Raw genomic sequence first — 15124 nt, 5'->3', positions numbered from 1 at the left:
ACATTAATGACCCATTTAGCTTTCTTCTTCGGCTCATTTCTTGGTTTATTGTCATCTCCCTTCTTGTCGTTCTGGGCGAACCTGTCCAGTTTTCCTCTCTTGATAAGCCTTTCAATCTCCCTAGCCAGCTCCCAGCATGCATCTGTTTCATGACCGTTCCTCCTGTGGTACTTGCAATAATTCTTGGGGTTTCTCCCCGTGTTGGTGTATTCTCCCCCTTTTGGTTCGGGGTATGAAATGCTCCATTTGTGTTGGCTGTTCTCTATCCACATTAGCACTTCACTTTTGGTGGCATTTAACGGCGTAAACGATGGCGTATATGCTGATTTGTTCATAGAGCCCCTTTGCCTATTTCAAGAGGATGAGTAAGAGGGCTTTTCTTTTTCCTTATCCCGCCTTCGGGATTCGCCTTTCCCTCTTTTTGGAGGAGACGTCGACTCTCTTCGGATGTCATCAACTTCCATGAAATCCTTACACCTCTCCATCAGCTCCTGTTGGTCCCGTGTAACTTAATATGATTAGTTCCAAGGGGGGGGGGGGGTTAGGAACTAATATAACTTTTTCACTTAATAATGCTGACACAATTAAATGTTTGATAATTTAACTCAGCTTTAGGTCAGCAAGGCCGAGTGATGTGTGAGACAGCTTTAATCAGACACTGACTAGAGCTGTTTCAATTTGCGAGTTGGGAAACAACACTTTAGGTCAGCTTCTAACCCAGCACTCTGATTACTCAGTCTCGTCTTATACAAATTATATACTGAGTAATTTAAGCAAGCAACACATACATATATATCAAGAGAAAGGTTTAGAGATTACTCAGCAGTCTTATCCTGGTTCGGCCTCACCGCCTACGTGAAGTCCCCAGAATCCTTCCGGGCTTTTTCAATCCACTACTGAGCTCTTTAAAGGTAGAGCACAAACCGTTTACAAAGAAATTGAGTATGCAAGAGTACCGTCCTCTATTCGTCTACTCAATCTTACTGAGCGCTATAACCGAACACTCATATTTTCTCTACTGCTGAGTACTAAGACCGAGTACTCAGCTTCACTCTCTCAACCTTTACAATTGATACAAGATTGTTCTTTCCAAACGAAGAACACTTTAGATGAATACAAATTCGCTCTAGACTTTTACACAATGATTGGAAATTTGGTGTAAGAACTTGCTTTTTCTAATCAGACAGCTTCTCTTTTGGATTTTCACTCTTGTGAAGATTTGCTTTTCTGTCTATGCTTTCTTGTATTTCGGCAAAGGATCCAAGTGATGAACTTGTCCTTTTATAGCAAATTCTGAAGCTCCAATGATTTGAATTCGGACATATCCGTTGAATTTAAATGGTCTTCTTTCGTCATTGATAGGTCAGCATTTAGAATCGCAAGCCAATCCTGTCGTCTGAATTTAGCAGGCGCCAGGCTTGCCAGTTTCGTCTTCTTGCGTCAGGTTTCATCTTCTAGCACCAGGTTTGTCTTCTTTCCAAATTCCAGATGATCCATGCATCTCGATAAGGTCTCTTGGCGTAATTCTGAGGCTTCTGAATTGGTGCAGACCTTTGTCGGACTTTGTCTTCTAGTTAACAGATTATTGGTGCTGTCCTGACGAACACTCAGCTTGACTTAATTGACGTTGCTTTTAAGATCTCCTTTGACGGAGCTGAGTTATGTTCTACTCAGCTTCTTCGGTCAGCTTCGCCTTCAAGCGTTTGTTCTGAAGAAGACTTTTCTTTTATGATGATGAGTTGTGTTCTACTCAGCTTCTGTGGCTCATGCTGACTTCGTCCTGTCTTACTTTTTATTCCTGTTCTCATTTATTAATATACTCAACATTGAACAAACACATTAGTACAATTAAATCAAAGCACTTAAATTTAATTGTCTTAATCATGGGATTAACTTAAATAATTTTGTCAAATCAAAATCATGTAGAAAGGTGTTTCAACAAACTCTCCCATTTTGATGTTGGCAAAAGTATTTAATTATGGAACTCAGTGTTGAGCATCCGTCATGATTGTTTTACCTTTTATTCTTCTGAAATTACTCCCCCGTAAGGGTTGCATCTATTGACTTAATCCAACTCTAAACCTTCTAAGATCTAATCGAGTGAAATTAAGACATGTCTTTACTGACTTAGTTCAATTCTAGACCTCCCAAGATCTAATTCAGATGAGCCTAAGGTCAGTTTTCAGAAGTAGGTCACTACTTGGAACATATAGTTATTACTCAGTGTCAAATATAGATATCAGAGTTTATGCTGAGTATGATTTACTTGTATATTCCTTATGTTCACAAGTTTTAATTTGTTGTTCAATGAATAGTTAAGTATGACAGATCAGCATATAAGCACAAGTAAGCATCGTATAAAAATAGTCAGTTTTGGATAAAGGATGCATATATATAGATAGTCAGCTCAACAAAATAGAACATGCCAGATATAAAGTTACAAGTCAAAAACTAAGACTATTGCTAATCTATTTCTTCATGTTGACTTGAACTTGATTAGATTTGCCTTTGCCCTTGACAGTTCTTTGTTGCTGACTTGGATTGCTCGGGACAGCAGAAGTTGAACCAGGCTTCTGCTGAGTGTTGGTCCCTTGTTTAGTTGCAAGTATAGTTCCAAGGGGGGGGGGTTAGGAACTATTTAAACTTTTTTCGCAATTTAGGCAGACTTCTTTTTCTAAAGAAAAAGGTTTGAACAGCGGCGCTGAGTAAACAGCAAGATACTGGCTTAGTCAACAGGTGACTAGGTCAGTTCCTCAGCTTGAGTCAGGAGATAGCACTTGGAGTCTATTCCTGAACTCGGACGTTCAACGCGCACAACTCAACTTGACCTCTTTACTTGGTCAGTTTTGATTATTTAAAGCAAGCAATATAAATTAGGAGTTAAGGTTTAGAAATACTTCACTCAGCAGATTTATCCAGGTTCGGCTTCTTCTAAGCCTACGTCCTGTCCCCGGAACACTTCTGAGATTTCGAATTCTCTACTGAGCTCTTTAAAGGTAGAGCCTCAAACCTTTTACAATATCAGCAATTGAGTATGACAAGAGTACCTTCCTCTATACTTCTACTCAATCCTAATCTCTCCGCTGAGTACTTAAAACCGAGTACTCAGCCTCTCCTTTCTATTTCTAGAAATGATAAGTGTTTTTGTCCTAATACAAAGATGTGCTAAGACACTTTAGACGATTTACAATCACTCTAGACTTTTACACAAATATGAAAATGTAGTGTAAGAAATTTTCTTTGCTTCTTGCTTGCAGAACTTGTAGAGATTTGGTCAGCGTAATGGCTTGATCAAGTTCTGTGTGTTGTGAAGCTTGTGATGGCACTATTTATAGAGACGTCTGGTCATTCGGTCATTTCGAATTTCGAAATAACTGTTGGAGGGAAACGGCTATGTGTCGTTGTCATCCTGACTTGCACAGAGCTCTTGGCCAATCACAATCGTGTATCTTCTGTCCTCGGTCAGCACAGCAGATGGTCTCTCCTTTTATGGTAAAGTCAACTGGACAGCATACTGTGTCGTCTGAACTTTGATAAAAGAAGAAACACTTTGTCTGGAAGTTTTCCTCTGCCGGTCTGCTGTCTTGTACGCTTTGTCGAGACTACTCAGCAGCTTCATTGTGAAGTTGTTCCTGAAGGTCTTCTAGATCCTTCCGTTTGCTGAGTTGCGTTTTTGTCCAAAACGACAACGTCTTGACATACGCGGGCCGAGTGTACTGAGTTGTTTGACTTGGGCCTTGGCTTCCGTATTGGGCTTGGGCCTTCCAATCCTTATGACTTATAACATTTATACTCAACATTGAACAAACACATTAGTAGAATAAATCAAAGCATTTAAACTTAGTGTGTTTAGGATATGTGTTATAATTTATATTTAAACAATTTTGTCAAATCAAAATTATGTGGAAAGGTATTTCAACAAACTCCCCCATTTTGATGTTGGCAAAACTATTCAGCAAGGCATTCAGTATGAGCTCCCCCATGATAGTTGACCTTATATCATTCAGCAAACTCCCCCGTAAGGGTTGCACTACTGACTTAGTTTTAATTGCATCATTTAAGAATTTAAATGAGTGAGTCTAAGGTCAGTTTTTAGGTGTAGGTCAGCTATGTTACATATTCTATTTACTCAGTGTTAAGCGGAAGTTTTAGATATACAGAGCGCGCTGAGCAAATTATTGTTCAATGAGTTCTTTATCAGAATGTTTCATAAGATCATAGTATGATGTCAAACATGTTATCAGCATATCATTTAGTCAATAAATATTATAAGTGTTAAGTATGGCTGATGAAGATAGAAAGTAACTCAGTACTATAAAAGCATATATCATAACTCAGTATTGAAATCAGGAAATAAAGTATGATATATATATTGAGAGAAGTCAGCAAGTATATAGACAAAAGAAGTAAACTAGACAAAATGGGTTACACAGATGTGGCTTAAGCATGCTAGTCTATCTATTTCTTTTTCTTGCCCTGTGACTGACTTCGCTCGTACTGACGTCGCTCATGCTGAGCTCTGGCAGCTTGCGCTTTCTCCTCCGTTTTGTCAACGTCGGGGAGCTTGAACGCATCGGTTAAGACAGCACGAGAAAGTTCTTATGAAAGCTCTTTTAGTTTGTCAGCACTTTCGTTCACGCCATAAAAAATGGCAACCCCATCAGCTGAGACTTCTACTGGTATGTTGATGGGGGTGTACGTCAGCATGTGCCATATGAAGCACTGTTCAAAGTTGGTTGCTGATGTAGTGCAATTGATCTTTGGGTAAATGAAATAGCTCAGCAGGTAGTGAGCCATCTTCTGATGCTGTCCCATTGAAGATGCTGAGATCTCTCCTGAGTGACCCTCAGGTTTGCAGAAGGTATGGACGTAGTCGGTCTTGTCCTGATCTCCTGACTTTCTCAGCCTTACTCCCTCAGTTTTGAGCTGGAGGAGATTTCCTATGTACAGAGGGTTGATGAAGATGGTTTTCCCTTTTACTTCAGTGCTCAGGTAGTCGGCGGAGTCACTGGCAACCTTGAGGTTGTGGTAAAATTCCCTCACTAGGTCAGGATATGTCTCATCCCTGACCGAGAACAGCCCAGTCCATTCATTCTTGGAAATCCACTCAGCAAATGGCTGTTCGTTCTGTACAAAGTGCTCCGAAACCCATCTAGAGGGTTCTACCTTCCATTCACGTACATTGTCGAAGACCTTTGAGTAGGTCCTGATCTTAACAGCTTTCCCTTGGCCAGAGGTTTGGCCAGTTTTTCCCTTGCTCGGTGTAGAGGGGTTTCGTGAAGGTTCATCGGAGCTGGACTTTTGGTGGCCGGCACCGGAGACGTTGAAGGATAGATTAGTCATTCTTTTAAGATGGAGAGAATAGAGGTATTTGAGAGAGAGAAATTTGAGTAATTTCTTAGCCTTAAGAATTTGTTAAGCGTAAAGAGTAAAAAATGGGGAAATGCCCATAATTTATAGACAAGTTGAACGGTGTGGATCTTAACCAAATCCATGTGTCAGTTTTGCCTTGGGATTATGTACCGACAAGGATCCTGGCATTTATGACACATTACGGCGAATACGTCATCCTAGGTTATACGCGTGCTTGGCATTTATGCTAACAGATTAATCACTCAGTATTTAGAATGTCAAGCGTTTGATATTCTGAGTGGTTAGTGCATTATTTAAGGATGATTTTTAGTTCAAGTTCGAAAACTAATTTACTCAGTGTGCAAGATTACTCAGTATTGTATATTCAGTCAGTTTCAATGACATACTCAGCAAACAATAAATCATTCAGCATGTAATTCATTCAGCATTCAATAATCATTTATGCACATAAATTTACTGAAGAGGATTAAACATACCAATTGCTTCTCTCAGTATGCTAAATTGCTTTCGTGCTAGAGGCTTTGTAAAGATATCAGCAAGCTGCTCGTCTGTTGGCACATAAGTCAGCTTGATTTCTTTCTTGAGTACATGATCTCTGATGAAGTGATGTCTTATGCTGACATGTTTCATCCTGCTGTGTTGAACTGGGTTCTTTGAGAGGTCAATTGCACTTTTATTGTCGCATTTGACTTCAATTGTCTTTGTTTGAACACCATAATCTTCAAGCTGTTGCTTAATCCAAAGGACCTGAGCAACACAGCTTCCAACAGCAATGTACTCAGCTTCAGTTGTGGACAGGGCTACTGACGCCTGCTTCTTGCTGAACCAAGATACAAGACAGCTTCCTAGGAATTGGCATCCTCCAGAGGTGCTTTTTCTTTCCAGCTTGTCTCGTCCATAGTCAGCGTCAGTGTATCCGATAAGTGTAAAGTCATGAGTATTTGGATACCACAGACCTGCATTTACTGAGCTTTGCAAATATCTAAGGATCCTTTTTACAGCTATGTAATGGGATTCCTTAGGGTTAGCTTGATATCTAGCACAATAACATACTGAGAACTGAATGTCCGGTCTACTTGCTGTTAAGTAAAGTAAAGAGCCAATCATACCTCGGTATAACTTGCTGTCTACTGGCTTACCATTCTCATCAGCGCAGAGGACAGTGTCAGTGCCCATAGGAGTGGATATTGGCTTACAATGTTCTAGTTCATATTTCTTCAATATCTCCTTGGCATATTTAGCTTGACTTATGAATATGCCATTCTTTCCTTGCTTAATTTGAAGTCCGAGGAAGAAGTTGAGTTCTCCCATCATTGACATTTCAAACTCAGTCTGCATTTGTTTGCTAAACTCCTTGCACATTGATTCGTTAGTTGCACCAAATATTATATCATCAACATAAATTTGGGCCAGCAGGGTATCTTTACCCTTTTTCTTAATGAATAAGGTTGTATCAGCTTTGCCCCTGACGTAATTTCTAGTCAGCAGGAAACTGGTCAGCCTCTCGTAACAAGCACGTGGTGCTTGCTTGAGGCCGTACAGAGCCTTTTTGAGTTTGTAAACATGGTTTGGGAACTTAGGGTCCTCAAAACCTGGAGGTTGATTTACATAAACCTCCTCGTTTATAACTCCATTAAGAAATGCACTTTTGACATCCATTTGGAATAATTTAAAATTCATGTAAGATGCATATGCACATAATATTCTAATTGCCTCCAGCCTTGCCACTGGGGCAAAGGTCTCACCGTAGTCTATACCTTCTTGCTGACTGTAGCCCTGAGCTACAAGCCTTGCTTTGTTCCTGACTACGTTTCCTTGTTCGTCTATCTTGTTCCTGAAGACCCATCTTGTTCCGATGGTCTTTTGACTCTTTGGATGAGGCACTAACTCCCATACATCATTTCTTCGAAATTGATCGAGCTCCTCTTGCATTGCGTTCATCCAGAATTCATCGTACTCAGCTTCAGCGAAATTCTTCGGTTCTTGTACTGAGACGAAAGCAACATTGCTGAGGTATTTCCTGAGTTGATTCCTCGTCATCAGGGTATTCCCAGCAGAATCAAGGATTGCACTTTCGGAGTGCCCTTTAGGAATCCTTATTTCTTTGGGTAGATTCATGTCTTGTGTTGTTCCTGTTTCAACAATCTCTGCAAAAGTAGATGGGTCAGTAAAAGTAATCTTAGGTTCACTCTTACTCTTGGTCAGCCTTTTCGTGAATGACTCAGTAGCTGGTTCTGAGTCAGCGATGGTTACTGAGTTTGGATCATCTTCGGTCAGCGGCTGGTATCTACCTGCAGGGTCAGTTTCATCGAACTCTACATGTATTGACTCTTCTAAAACTTGAGTTTGCTTATTAAAAACTCTGTATGCTTCGCTGTTTGTTGAGTAGCCCAGAAAGATAGCTTCATCAGCTTTTGAATCAAACTTTGCTAAGTTATCTTTGGTATTTAAAATAAAACATCTACAGCCAAAGGCACGAAAGTATCCAATATTGGGCTTTCGTCCTTTCCAAAGTTCATAAGGGGTTTTCTTGAGTATAGGTCTAACTAGAGCCCTATTAAGAATGTAGCATGCTGTGTTAACAGCCTCTCCCTAAAAATACTTTGGAAGCCTATGCTCATCCAGCATTGTCCTGGCAATCTCAACCAGAGTTCTGTTCTTCCTTTCAACAACCCCATTTTGCTGAGGCGTTCTAGGAACAGAGAAATTGTGGTCAATGCCGCTGGCTTCACAGAATTCAACAAACTTCTGGTTCTTGAATTCTCCACCATTATCACTACGGATATGAGCTAATTTTAGGTCTTTCTCATTTTCAATTTTTCTAACCAAGTTTGAAAATGTCTCAAAGGTCTCATCCTTACTGGTCAGCAGGATAACCCATGTGTACCGAGAGAAATCATCTACAATAACCAAGGAAAACCTTCTTCCACCCAGACTCAGCGGCTGGACTGGACCAAAGAGATCCAAGTGTAGCATTTCTAACGGACGCTTAGTTGAGACAATGTTTTTACTTTGAAAAGATTGCTTGGTTTGTTTTCCAGCTTGGCAGGCATGGCATAATTGATCTTTTTGAAATTTAAGTTCAGGCAGTCCCTCAATCAATTGCTTTCTTGCTAATTTGGCCAGGAGGTCCATGCTTACATGACCAAGTCTCCTGTGCCATAGCCAGGAATTTTCTTCCTTTGTGACTAAGCATACAGTTTTTGAAAACTTCTTTTCGAGGTTTAGCATAAAGACATTGTCTATCCGAGGGGCAGTTAAAATTAACTCATTTGATTTTCCCTCATATATTTTACATCCAGTTTCGTCAAATATAACTTTTCTTCCATTATCACATAGCTGAGCTACGCTGAGTAAGTTATATTTGAGTCCGCTGACTAGGGAGACAGATTCAATAGTGGGATTACCTCCAACGGTGCCTGATCCTACTATTTTACCCTTTTTGTTGTCTCCAAAACTTACGCTTCCTCCTCGTTTACGTTCGAACGTGATGAATTGAGTTTCATCACCCGTCATATGCCTTGAGCATGCGGTGTCAATATACCACATTTTTTACTTCTCGGCACATCTCAGGCTTACCTGCATTGTAATCAGTTTCCTTTAGGTACCCAATTCTTTTTGGGTCCTGACTTGTTAGGTTCAATAGGTAAAGCATCATATTTTATTTTATGGCGACATACATTAATAGTGTGGCCACTTTTTCCACAGAAGTCACAACTGACTTTCTGTTTAGGACTCTTTACTGACTTGTCAGCACCCCAGTGCTGAGCGTGCCAGCACACCTTAGTGGTGTGTCCTAACTTCCCACAAAAGTCACACTGGACTCTTCGCTGGGGATTTCGTCTCTGCTGAGTACCTTGGTACTGAGTACCTTGATACTTAGTTCTCAGAGGAAAATTATTTTTGTTTGGAACCTTTAGTTGGTTCTGAATGGTTGTGACATCCTTCCTCAGTTTCTTGGAAACTGACTGGACTTCAACTACAGACTCATGAATGGTTTTCATATTTTCATGCAAAACTGAGTTGTCTTGAAGAAGGTATCTGAGGTCACTCAGTTTGACCTCTTCCACCTCATCACAGCGCCGGCTGAGTGTTTTAATCTTTTTGTTACACTTTTTGACAAGTGTGTAAAGATCACTCAGGGCATTACCCATTTCATTTCTGAGTTGAGAGAGTGAGATTACCTCATTGGATTGCTCTTCATTGTCTGACTTATCAGATTGGTCAGCATGCTCAGAAATGCATGGCTCAGCAAGTTCGTCAGCCATGAAGCATATCTTCACTGACTCGGTGGCCTCAGTTTCTGTTGATGAAGATTCATCACTGTTACTCCAAGTAGCCACCATTGCCTTCTTCCCACTTTTCTTGTCTTTCCTCAGCGTGGGGCAGTTTGACTTAATATGGCCATCTTGGTGGCACTCAAAGCATGTAATGGGCTTTGAGCTGTCCTTTCTGTATTTGCTGTCGCTTGAGTCAGCCTTATACTTATCAAACTTTTTGTAAGGCTTTTTGGAATATTTGTCATTCTTCCTGAACAACCTCTTCATCTTTCTTGTGAACATAGCCATCTCCTCATCATCAGTTGAACTCCCGTCAGTGGAGTCAGCCTTCATGACAAGTGACTTCTGCTTCTTGTCATCAGATTTTTCCTTCACCTCAAAGTTCTTCATTGATATCTCATGGGTCAGTAATGAACCGATGAGTTCGTCATATTTGTAGGTGGTTAAATCCTGAGCTTCCTCAACTGCTATCTTCTTTGCTTGCCAGTCTTTTGGAAGACTCCTGAGTATCTTTTTGACTTGTTCTTCCTCAGTGAAGATTTTCCCAAGTCTCTTGAGCTCATTAATGATGTTGTTGAACCTTGCGTTCATGTCTGAAATGCCCTCATCATTGTTCATCTCGAACAGCTCGTACAGTCTCATCTGCTGATTCACCTTGGATTCTTTTACTTTGTTTGTTCCCTCGTAGGTGACTTCCAGCTTTTTCCAGATCTCTTGTGCCGACTCACAACCTGAGATTTTGTTATATTCTGCAGCATCGAGCGCACAGTGAAGCATATTGATAGCCGAAGCATGGTTTTGAAGCATCTTAAGATCATCCTCTGTCCATTCAACCTCAGCTTTAACAACTGACTGGCCAGCAACAACTTTCACAGGTACAAACGGGCCTTGGACTATAGATAGCCAGGCACTCATGTTTGTAGCTTGAATGAAGTTTTTCATCCTATTCTTCCAAAAGGTATAGTTTGACCCGAAGAATAGGGGAGGCCTGGTAATGGACAGCCCCTCAGGTAATATCTGAGTTGTCTGGTTTCCAGGGAGAAACTGAGTGCTGTTTTCGCCCATGGTATGGATCAACTCAAGGTTGTTAGACCTTTAGTAATGAGCTTTTAGGCTCTGATACCACTTGTTTGGTCCCTTGTTTAGTTGCAAGTATAGTTCCAAGGGGGGGGGGGGTTAGGAACTATTTAAAATTTTTTCGCAATTTAGGCAGACTTCTTTTTCTAAAGAAAAAGGTTTGAACAGCGGCGCTGAGTAAACAGCAAGATACTGGCTTAGTCAACAGGTGACTAGGTCAGTTCCTCAGCTTGAGTCAGGAGATAGCACTTGGAGTCTATTCCTGAACTCAGACGTTCAACGCGCACAACTCAACTTGACCTCTTTACTTGGTCAGTTTTGATTATTTAAAGCAAGCAATATAAATTAGGAGTTAAGGTTTAGAAATACTTCACTCAGCAGATTTATCCAGGTTCGGCTTCTTCTAAGCCTACGTCCTGTCCCCGGAACACTTCCAAGATTTCGAATTCTCTACTGAGCTCTTTAAAGGTAGAGCCTCAAACTTTTTACAATATCAGCAATTGAGTATGACAAGAGTACCTTCCTCTATACTTCTACTCAATCCTAATCTCTCCGCTGAGTAATTAAAACCGAGTACTCAGCCTCTCCTTTCTATTTCTAGAAATGATAAGTGTTTTTGTCCTAATACAAAGATGTGCTAAGACACTTTAGACGATTTACAATCACTCTAGACTTTTACACAAATATGAAAATGTAGTGTAAGAAATTTGCTTTGCTTCTTGCTTGCAGAACTTGTAGAGATTTGGTCAGCGTAATGGCTTGATCAAGTTCTGTGTGTTGTGAAGCTTGTGATGGCACTATTTATAGAGACGTCTGGTCATTCGGTCATTTCGAATTTCGAAATAACCGTTGGAGGGAAACGGCTATGTGTCGTTGTCATCCTGACTTGCACAGAGCTCTTGGCCAATCACAATCGTGTATCTTCTGTCCTCGGTCAGCACAGCAGATGGTCTCTCCTTTTATGGTAAAGTCAACTGGACAGCATACTGTGTCGTCTGAACTTTGATAAAAGAAGAAACACTTTGTCTGGAAGTTTTCCTCTGCCGGTCTGCTATCTTGTACGCTTTGTCGAGACTACTCAGCAGCTTCATTGTGAAGTTGTTCCTGAAGGTCTTCTAGATCCTTCCGTTTGCTGAGTTGCGTTTTTGTCCAAAACGACAACGTCTTGACATACGCGGGCCGAGTGTACTGAGTTGTTTGACTTGGGCCTTGGCTTCCGTATTGGGCTTAGGCCTTCCAATCCTTATGACTTATATCATTTATACTCAACATTGAACAAACACATTAGTAGAATAAATCAAAGCATTTAAACTTAGTGTGTTTAGGATATGTGTTATAATTTATATTTAAACAATTTTGTCAAATCAAAATTATGTGGAAAGGTATTTCAACACTGAGTTCCAGCAGCTGGCTGGTTAGATGTCTCCCCCATTTTCTACTGAGTTCCAGCAGCTTGCTTCGTTTGTTCTTTCTTCCCCGTTTTGCCAGCATCACGAGATGGAGGAGAATGAGCATATAAAGTCCCCTGTTGAACAGCACGAGTCAGTTTCGAGGAATACAATTGCAATTGACTCGTACTTTCCTTTAGACCGGTAAAGAGCTGCATGCTATCGGCCATACTTGCGGCGGGGATTTTTATGTTGGCACTGATCATGCTTAGCAAATACTCTTGAGATTTCCTGATCCAAGTTATTGATTCTGTCAATCGGGCATAGGATTGATGGTACATCCTGAGTAGCGTAGTGTCATAGGACTGACATTGAAGATTGGTGTGTCGGGCATACGCAAGTGTGGATGGAGTGCATTACAGAATCTCATTGGTCTTGACCTGGTTAGTGTCCATCTCTTCTTTGCTTAAGTTGAGTAGACGAATGGCTTCACCAATCTGTTCTATTGAGCATTGAGAGGAAGAGGAGATAAGGTCATGAGCTCCGGTCAGCTCAGAGGTCAGCTGGGAAAAGAGATGATTGACCTCAGCAGATGTTGTAGATGTTGAGTTCGCAGCTGATAAGGCATTGAGTTGACCTTGGATGGAGTTCATGTGATTCACCATCATTAGCTGGAGTTCGGCCAGCTTCACTATTGACTCTTGCTTGGGCTGTTGAGATATGAAATATGTCATGACACTCATTAATTCTTTGAGACCCTTAAGTTCGATCAGAAGTTGAGTGACAGAGGATATTTGGGTTGGCTCAACAGGAACAGACCTAGCAGCATCGGCATGAGACTGATGAATATCTTGAAGTAGAGCTTGAGCGGAGTCAATGATTTTCCTTCCAGACTCAGAAGCATTTAGATAGGTGTAGGTTTCATCAGTTTGTTGCTCAGGGGCCGGAATCTTGTCAGCATCGAATGGAGGAGGTGTTGGGTGCTGCCCAGAAGCGGAGGTGCCAGCGTGGTCAATAGCTGCACTTTTATTGAGGTCAGCAGCAGGGGCTGACTGGTTTTCTTTCTGCTTGATATAAGTGGAAAGAGTGTGATCAGCAGAGATAGTAACCTACTCAGTGTCAGTCTGAGGCTGAGTAGAAGTTTGTGATTGAGGTAACTCAGAACTGTCTTGAGCAGGAGTTTCCTTTGCTAACTCGTTGGATTGAGCAGCATGGACTTCGAGCATTTGCTCAGTGGAAGGTTGAGCAGAAGTGTCGGCAGAAATTGGACCTTTAGGGACTGTTGGGTCGGCTTGTTCCTCAGTTTGAGAAACATAGGCTTGCTTTTCCTTGATTTGGTCGGGAGACAGTTCAACGATGGTGGTGAAGAACTGGAACTGAAGCCCGGTCAAGTCTGTGATTGGGTCCCTTAGCGGGGATTCATCCAACAAATCGATGATGTTGGGTTTTTGGGCTTTACGTTTGAACCGCTTTTCTGTGCTGCCCTTGTTGGTTTGAGGTGAAGGATCAGCAGCAATAGAGTCAAGGGACTCAAAAGAAGAGTTGAGTCCAAGGTTAGTACAAGGCCTTCCACAACCTTGTCCTTCACTGGTGACTCAGCTTGGTTCTCAGTTTGCTCAGCAGGACCCATCTTGTCAGCTTGAGGCTGACCCTCAATACCACCCTGTTCTTCCTCTTGATCACAAGGAGTCTTCTCCAAATCAATTTCTTGACTTCACACGAAGTGAGATTCCTTGGTAATCACAAAGTCAAGTGGGTGAGCTTCGATCGGCTTTAACCTAGAGGTTTTCTTCCTCTTCAGAGGCTGATCAGGTGTTTCCTCCCTTTCTTCCTCGGGCTCAACTTGCCTTTTCTGTTTCTCCACTGACTTAGGTTCCTCTTGAGCTTGCTCAGCAAGAGCAGCTTTATTCACACTAGAGACTATCCTGAGCTTCCTCGGAGCTGTGTTAATGTCTTTGGAGGATTGGTCAGCTTTCCTCTTTTTGTCCTGCCTAGTGCGCTCAGCAGGTTCTTTTTCAACCACAACTTTCTTCCCTTTCTTGGTCACCTCACCCTGTGCTCCTTCAACCATATTATCCCCTTCAACCATATTATCCCCTTCTATATCTTCCTCAGCGGGTTCTTCTTCCACCATATCCCCCTTTCCTTTCTTAGGTTTTATCGGTTGGTTGTAGGCTAAGTCGAAAAGTACTGCTGCGGTGATTTCCGTACTCGAAATCTCAATTTCCTCTACCAAGCTGACCTGGTGATCCTGAAGTATCTTTGTGATGAGAGAACCCATCTTGAGGGTCCCGGTACTGCGTTGGAAAGCACCAATGAGAAAGACGGGCATGTTGAGCGGCTTGTAGTTCAGCATGTGCCAGATGAAGCACTGCTCAAAGTTTGAAGCTAAGGAGGAGGAGTTGACCTTGGGGAATAGGAAGTTGGTCAGGATATAGTGGGCCATTTTCTGGGGCTGACCCATGCAAGTACTAGCAATTTCTCCTTTGTGATTTTTTGGTTTACAGAACTCAACAGGATAATCAACGCGCAAGTAATCGTTTGTGGATCTAAGTTCTGATCCTTTTGCCGTCAGCTTTAACAGTTTAGCGAGATAGGACGAAGTGATGGTGATGTCCTTGTTTTTGACATTGGTGACTAAATGGTCAACATCATCTTCAGCAACTCTAAGGTTCGTGTAGAATTCCCTCACTAACTGTGGATAAGTGGTTCCAGGGAGAGAGAAGAGTTCGGTCCAGCCGTTTTTGGAGATCCACTCGCAAAAAGGTTTCTCAGCTTCTACGAATCCTTTGGAGAACCACCGAGATTGGAAGACTTTAAAATTTTTAACATTTTTGTAGACAGGGAGGAACACCTTTTCCTTAGGTTGCTTGTTCTTTTTCTCCTTTTTCTTTCTTGACGGAGTTGTTTGGTCAGCTTGAGGGTTTTTATGAGCCATGATGACCTTAGGAATAGATTGGTCATGCTGACCTCGTTCTTGAGACTCAGTGGAAGTCTCTTGATAGT

The sequence above is a fragment of the Euphorbia lathyris genome, chromosome 2 (assembly GCF_963576675.1).
Source record: "Euphorbia lathyris chromosome 2, ddEupLath1.1, whole genome shotgun sequence".
NCBI lineage: Eukaryota > Viridiplantae > Streptophyta > Magnoliopsida > Malpighiales > Euphorbiaceae > Euphorbia > Euphorbia lathyris.
This window is presented reverse-complemented; position numbering follows the sequence as displayed.